At 38.8% G+C, this 8,596-nt stretch overlaps 1 long non-coding RNA gene across 1 annotated transcript; it reads left to right on the forward strand.

Annotated features, from left to right (window-relative positions):
• The first annotated feature begins 556 nt into the window (after nt 1–556).
• LOC117484345 lies at nt 557–8,249 on the forward strand. Its single transcript, XR_004556118.1, has 3 exons — nt 557–575; nt 1,013–1,056; nt 8,094–8,249. It is a non-coding gene; the product is annotated as an uncharacterized LOC117484345 (long non-coding RNA).
• The last annotated feature ends 347 nt before the right edge of the window (nt 8,250–8,596 follow it).

Raw genomic sequence — 8,596 nt, forward strand, 5'->3', positions numbered from 1 at the left:
CTCAGGTCAGTTCACTGACTCTCTGTTACTGCTGGAGATCTCACATGTTCACTTTGTAATTGAACCTCATTTATATTCATTAATAACTTACATCCATAAAGTTTTAAATGTCCTTATATTCATATTTCCTTTTAACGTACTGAAGTAAGAACTGCAGACATACATGTTGACTGTTTCTTAAAGTAACTGTAATAGATGTTAGTTGTAAAAAGTAAATCTATTTATTTAATATTTAGTAAACGATAACGTCTGAATAAAGGTCATCTGAAGTCATTTTAGTTTTACATGATAAAGTTTACTTTCTGAAGTAGACATAATTTTCTGTTCAGATTCATTTAAATGTTGAGTAACATCTGATTGGATTATAAACAGATTTGTATCCTCATCATGTTTTCTTTATTCAGACTGGAGGACTGCAGTTTGTCAGAGATCAGCTGTTCTGCTCTGATCTCAGCTCTGAAGTCCAACATCCATCTGAGAGATCTGGACCTGAGACTCAATGATCTGCAGGATTCAGGAGAGAAGCTGCTGAGAGATCTTCTGGAGAGTCCAGACTGCAGACTGGAGACCCTCAGGTCAGTAAGGGGTCTCTGCTGGTTCAGCAGTATTGTATGAAACACAGGGAGGTGTTTCTCTCACTGGGGAATCACAACAGATCAGTGATGTTACCCACTGACTGCAGGCTCTTTCATTCTTCCATCAACTATAGAAGGCCAGCTGAAAATGCAAAGCCACATTTAGTAAGTAATCAACTTTCCACCAGACATATGGGATTTGACAGAATAGTGGAAAAGGTAGTGTGTTTTTGATGGGATGTTTTTAGCTCCTTGACTAATGACTGTTACTTCCTGTAATGCAGCTGAGAGCTGTGGCAGTCAGTCGTAGTGTTTGCAGAGAAGATATGATGGGATGTAAAGCATGAGATCAGTCAGGACTCTGAAGCTGACTCAAAGAACAAACACTTATTTTTAAAACTGGATCCATAACTGTTGGATTGTGTTCATCCCTACAGGATCAGAGATGATGAGACGATCAGAGCCAAGATCCAGAAGAACTGTGAGTACTGAATATCCTCCATTCATCAAGATATGAAACTCTTTCATGGAGCATGTCCTCAGAGGAAAACAACACTCTTGTTTTTCTCTCTTCATCATTTTGGCTCTTTCTCTTCACAAGAACTGTCTGTCAAAACAGTGACGTGTGAGTAGAAGTAGAAGTACTTAGATATTGTGCTTGAGTACAAGTAGAAGTACAAGAGTGTACAGATGTAGCAGCTAATTTAGGACAGTTTGAAACGCGAGGGTCGTGGTCGGCCCGTGAACGGCCCGTGAACGGCCCGTGATCAAGAGACTGCCCCCAGTCTGACTTGAGACCGCCCCCGTGATAAATAAATGCAATTATTGTGAAGCCAGCTGCAATGGATCATTGATCAGTGCAGTGGGGTTCCATACTGGAGCTCATGTGAAATCAACTTCGACACAGTAAGCTGGATGTACAGTATGTCTGGTACTAATGTATAGCGGATCTTTGTTAAGATCCATATGTCACGGATAGGATCATAGTCTGTGCTAAATAAGACATGTAATCATTTACAAAACATCACCATGTTGTTATTTAACAAAATAATGTTGTTTAGTCGAAAAAAACGAACGAGAGGAAATGCAGCCGGCTCTCGATTTTTAATCCTAATTTAATCATCATCTTCACCACGATCATTTATGTTTATGTTCGCCGAATTAGCATGAAATCACTGACAAATATGAATATTCTGTATTCAACTTCATTAAAACGTTATTAACGTGCCTAAACTCAGTAATTCACTAAAAATATTTATATTTTAATGGAGCCTTGTCAGGCAGATCAGGATCCCGACGTGTTATTTTCCCCCACAATGACCAAGTCGCTGCAAATTATCCCGCTTATTACATGGCCACATTCTCAAGAAAAGTAACGACATGACTCCCAATATTAATTGAAATGCTTTTATGGATTTAGAAAATGTTTTTATTGATTTAAAAAATAGTTGTATGTATTGATTTAAATTGACATGCATCCGCTAAGAAAAATAGTCCGTTGTTACCGTTTTTTAAACAGTCTGAATGCTGTGTGTTTACACACCTAATGGCCCATCAGCCACAGCTCTCCCCCCCCCCCCCCCCCCCCCGATCTTTCTTCTCCAGCAGTTAAGTTAACTGTAGGTTACTCTGAGTGACAAGCTTACAGTTAGTGAAGTAACACTTTTTTTGTGTGAGTCACAACCTGGCTGTTTCATTCAAACATAACGCTCCAAATGCTACTGTTTCCACTCGGACTTCAATACAGCTACACCATTGTTTGGTTTCCATGGTAGCGCGTCACTTTATATATACAGTCTATGCTTTTTAGTAGCGCGCACTCCTTTCCTGTAAATTACAGGTCCAGCCAGGCAAAACAGTGCACTTCTCTTTCCCGCACTACTGTGACAGACCATGGGGCTGGGTCAGCCACTAACATATTCATATTGCTCTTCTCAAAAAGAGAAATATGAACGTTAGTTTTTAACTGAAATGATCAAATAAAGTCAAAATGTCACAGTGTTTACAAACATTAACCATACCGTTCACCAGCCCCCACCCCCCTGCCTACTGTAGGCCTATGTTGAGTATACTCTTTGTTTAAAACTAATTGGCCATCGGAATGTGTGTGTCCCAACCCCCCCCTGTGATATCTCTTCTCCAGCAGTCTGTAGGTTTGTGTTCGCATATTTATGCTGTCGCAGTTCCTGTTGTTTCTATCGCGCATTGCCGGTATGAAAGGGTCTGTGCCGGAAATATCAAGATAACACGGCAGGGTCCGTTACAGTTTGTTTTCATCTGATTTCAAATAAACAAAGTCTTGGCTTTCAGAATATTAAACTTGTTTTCGGCAAATTTAGATGATAAATACAACTATGAAGCTTGTAACGGCATAATTACTTAAGCGGAGAACGGAGTAATTTAACGTTACAGCAGGCATAACAACAGCCGGTGTTTATTTTATTATTATATATAGTCGTTATTCATTTGTTTTAAAGCTCAATAAGGAAGATTTAAACTTTCACACACAGCTTTTTCCAGCGGTATCCATAAATCTCTTAATTTTGACCTCAAAGTGCACCAGATTGATGCATTTAACTTCAATATAAAGAAAAACATCTTCTGTTGTAACAACAATAACATTATAAATAGTAACATAGCTGATTCACCATCCCCCACCCCCCTACTGTATGTTGATTTTGTTTGCCTACATGTAAATGAGTGGCATTTAGTACCCCCTTCTGAGTGAATACCTGTTGTACCTGTCCGGGGCTAAGCCCATAGGACGATGCTCTGATGTCAACCCCCCCCGTTGACAATTCACGAGCGTCTAACTCTCCCCCCCCCCCCCCCCCCCGTCGCACCATCTAACAGAGCCCCCCCACATATCAAATCCCAATTTAACCCCTGGCCTCTGGAGCAGAAATGAAAGAGTTTTAAAAATGTTTACGTTTTGGTAAGTTTTTAGGGAAATGTTGTAATATTGCAACGTTGGCCTTAGGTGGGAGCAGAATTTCTGTATTTCTACTCACATTGTCTGAATAAATATATTGAACAACTAAGGGTTAATTTGCACGATTGATTGCTTACTTAGCCCTATATCAGTATATAGCATGAATAATAATCACACATCACTCATATTTGTTATGAATAATCATTTATCATTTATTAAATAGTAAGTCGCTTTGGATAAAAGCGTCAGCTAAATGCAATTTATGAAAGCCTCACTCAGGATTTTTTTAACAAGTGTTTTTATTGCTCTTGGGGCATTAAAAACAAGATTTTAACTTTAGTTTTTTATATAATATCTGCATTTTCTCTTGTGAAAAACTAAGTCTTAGTTTAGCCATAGTTATTTAATATATAGCGCCATCTCCTGGTTAAATCCTGAAATTGAAAATCTGGCAACGCCCTCTTGGAAAATAGTGGGAGGGCTTAACATTCCCAGATACTGGTCTTTGGCAGGTCTTAGGCAGGTAACTGGCTGGTAGTAGGCAGGAAGCTGTATGCTGGAGTCTGAAATAAGATGCTCCATCTGTAGTGGTGTCGAAATTCATTCGTCACTTCCTTTTCAGTTTTTGTTTTTTTTAATCTTTTTTTGTTGTTATTATTGTTACGTCCTGTCTGTATACACGTGCTTTAAAATGTATTGTTTAATTCTACATATTTGTCATATAATAATCAAAATATATGTTTACATAGTCTTTGTCAGCATATTTTTGCCACGTTATGCACCCCTTGCTATCTTACATAATAAAAGTGTCACATTCATGAAACTTGCTCCATTCATTGGTACTAGTCCTACAACTATACCCTAAAAAATGCTTGAGGGTGGGATTAATACAAACATCTTTTTGGGTGGGGTGCATTTTATGACAGGCCTGGTTATCACAATATGCCCCCCCTTGCTATCTTACAAAATAAAAGTGTCACAGATTGATGCATTTAACTTCAATATAAAGAAAAACATCTTCTGTTGTAACAACAATAACATTATAAATAGTAACATAGCTGAACATGGTATTGCACATTTAGCTTTCAGTGTTACTGACCTGAGATGTTTTCATTACATGAATTAAGGTGACTGAGGCTTTTTAACATAGACTTTTCAGTGTCCCACATTTTGCACAGAACTGTCCCACATTAGGAAATGCAGATTGTCTGAGACAACTTGGCACTAAGGCCTAGGCTCCACGGGAACGAAAACGGGTTGTATCCGCATATTTCTCTTGCGTATAGCCCTTTTTGCTACACGACGCCGTAACGGAACGGTAGAAACGGACCCTGCAAACGACAACGGGTCCAAAGGTGGATAGATCTGGGAACGGAGCTCTCTGGGGGGTCCAACGGGGCCGTGTGGTAGCCTATACGGTCATCCTTTTCTGATAATGACGACGCAATAGCCCCGCCTCTCCCCACCTCTGCTGCTCACCCCCGCAAAAGTACACTGCACACTGAATTCAGATTATTTATCTTTATCTCGATTTGGACATAAACGCGAGTGAAGTCTAATCTGACAGGACGGAGACACGCAGCTCCTCCCGCTGTGATGCAGCGGGAGCAAAACACACACTTCAAGTCAGATCATCACCCTTAGCTATTTTAATTACCTCTCAAACTACCTAAACTAGTTATAAATATGTTTATTTTTACTGTCGGGTTTACTTACTGGATCAGCTGCTGCATGAGACAGACACTGACGCTGTCAGAAGAGAGGAAAAAGAGACAGGCTCCGTGTATTTTATTATTATATATCATTATATAGAGTCGTTATTCATTTGTTTTAAAGCTCAATAAATAACAAAGAAGACCTTTGACCGGCACTTTTATAATTTTGTCCGGAAGATTTCAACTTTAACACACGTTGACCGGCGAAAAACTCTGCCCGGTTCCCTCGGCCCCCACCGCGGAGAATAAACAGAAGTGCAGCCATGACAACCATTCTTCTTCGCTGCTTTTGTGGAGGAAGTTGCTGCTTTTGTGGAGGAAGTTACAGCGCCACGTACAGGCTCGGCATATGTACTGCAGCTTTTCCAGCGGTTGGATCTAAACGGAGCTGTCTCGTGTGGCAAGACACTATCCGGTGTATATTGCGTGTGGACGGAAGCTTTTTGGCGATTGCGTTTGCGTTAATCCTATGCGTTTTGCCGTATGCGTTCCCGTGGAGCCTGGGCCTAAGAGTACTGATATGTCTACCATTTCTTTTCTGAGTGTAATATCTGCATTTTCTCTTTTGAAAAACTAAGTCCTAGTTTGGCCACTCATTTTTAATCACACACGTCTCCCCATCCCATTCAAATTCTTGACTGGAAGGGCAGTGTTGCCTACATGTAAATGAATGGCATTGCCTATATGCATTTGAAAAGAAATAGTACCCTCCTCTGAGTGACTATCTGTTGACTTCACATCTTGTCGCAAACCAGGGGACTTTACTTCCTGATATTTGGAATACAAAATAATTTATCTGTGTACGTGTTTTACTGAACGAGCATACTGTACTGTGATCTGCATGCACTTATCAAACATTTAATTAAAGTAGTGAAAACAAATAGTGAGGGGGTCCAAAATCAGCCAACGTGCTTTGTGTTTAATGTTCATCACTATAATAATAAGTACATTATTCAAAAGTTTACATTAACTTTGGATAATAACACGGGAGAAACGGATCCTCTCTTTTCCTCTCTCCCTCTCTCTCTCTCCTGACAGTCCGTCAGTTTCTCATGCCGCTCGCCAAACAGTGGGCGGAAATAATAACAATATTAATTATTTCACACAAAAAGGTTATGACAATATATGACTATTGACGTACAAATAACACTGTCTGTCAATTGTGTAAAATAAGAGGATTAGATTACAACTTGTATTTAGAAATACTCTGTTGTAATTATTGATGCATAAATGTGTTCATCCATTCAATGTGGCATCTGCTATAATGGGGTTAATGTATGATATTACTTAATAATACAATACACTATATAATATATGATATGATAATTACATTTTAATTTGATTCATTTCTTATTTCATAGTTTCTCATCATTATTATAACAGTTCTGTTTCATATGAGTGTTGAGAGCTGTATCCATAAATCTCTTAATTTTGCCCTCAAAGTGCACCAGATTGATGCATTTAACTTCAATTTAAAGAAAAACATCTTCTGTTGCCAAAGTGCTGTACATATAATAAAAATACCCTACAGTAAAGACACTTTACAGCAAATACAACAGCACAGTTTGTTCAGAATATCAGTATGAGTATGAGCACCCTCTGTCCTTAGACCCTCACATCGTACACGGAAAAACTTCCAGAAAAAAACCCACATTTCAAAGGGAAAAATGGGAGAAAACCTCGGGGAGAGCTACAGAGGAGGGATCCCTCTCCCAGGATGGACAGAAGTGCAATAGATGCCGTGTGTAAATTGAAGAGATAATACATTTTACAGCGTAGGTAGACCGCATGACAAATAAAGAAGTATAATGTAAACATTTACATTATTATTATGATTATTTAATATATAAAGACTATATATCATTGAATTACAAGATTAGATATACTTTATTTGATCTAAAATATTGATGTGTTCAAATGCTCTTCTAAACAAAACTGAAAGTCCATGAAAAGTTGTCTTCCTGTATTTGTGAATGAAGCGCCATCTCCTGGTTAAATCCTGAAATTGAAAATCTGGCAACGCCCTCTTGGAAAATAGTGGGAGGGCTTAACATTCCCAGATACTGGTCTTAGGCAGGTAGCAGGCAGGAAGCTGTAAGCTGGAGTCTGAAATAAGCTGCTACATCTGTAGGAATACTCTGTTACAGTAAAAGGCCTGCATTCAAATGTTACTCAATACAAGTAGAAAAGTATTAGCATCAAAATATAGTTAAAGTACCAAAAGTAGTCATTGTGCAGATTGGTCCATTTCAGAATAATATAAGTTTAAGATAAGTTTTATAATTATTGATCATATCAGGTATTAAATACATGTAGTGGAGTAAAAGTACACCATGTACCTCTGAACTGTAGTGGAGTAGAAGTACAAAGTAGCATAAAATGGAAATACTCAGGAAAGGTACAAGTACCTCAACATTATTCTTAAGTGTGGAGGCGTGTGGCGCAGTGGATAGAGCGTTGGTGTTCGGATCAAGGGAACACAGGTTCAAACCCCACTGCAGTCAGCATGTTGTTGTGTCCCTGAGACACTTCACCCCAAATTGCTCCTGTGGGGATTGTCCACAGTATTGAGTATGTTAGTCGCTTTGGATAAAAGCGTCTAACAAGTGACATGTAATGTAAAAGTACAGTACTTGAGTAAATGAACTTAGTTCCTCTCCTGATCTGTAAAGCTCTCCCAACATATGCAGGTTAGCATCCGGCAGCTTCTATGTGCTGGGGACCCGTACTGTACATTCCTCTCATCACACTTTGGGCTCCTCAACATGTGTGGGTTCCCAGCAGGACTCTCTGAGCTGCAGACACATTCTTTCTGTGACTTTGTTCCAGATATTTGGAGCATAATAACTGAAGCTGTTTCTCCATGTTCAGGAACTCCCATCCCCCGAGTCCTGCGGCAGGAAGCGCTCCTTCTCTCCAAGAACTCCTGGACCCTGCAAGCTGGTCCAGAACCAGAGTCCCAGTGAGGAGTCCAGCCAGTCCACCTCTCAGAGTTAAACTAAACTACAACATTATTAAAGATCATGTTTAAAGTTAAAAAAGGATGCTTTCAGACTGAATCCAGAGGTTTCTCAAGCTGCAGTCAAAACAGGTCATTTGAGGAATATATAAAACAATTATAAAACTGTAATAAGAATTACTCTGAATACTTTCTTTGGACATTTTATTACATTTGTTTTAAACAAATATTTCAAATGTTTCTGACTTTCTATCCGAGTGCTTTTCTCATGAATTAACGACTTCATTTCATTTCCATCTTTATTTCGAACAGATTAAAAAAACAAATAAAAAATAACAAATGTGAAAAGCAGAATACCGTATTGTTAGAATACAGTATTTATCAATAATCATATTAATAATAATAATAATAATAA

Source organism: Trematomus bernacchii, unplaced genomic scaffold, assembly GCF_902827165.1.
Source record: "Trematomus bernacchii unplaced genomic scaffold, fTreBer1.1, whole genome shotgun sequence".
Taxonomy (NCBI): domain Eukaryota; kingdom Metazoa; phylum Chordata; class Actinopteri; order Perciformes; family Nototheniidae; genus Trematomus; species Trematomus bernacchii.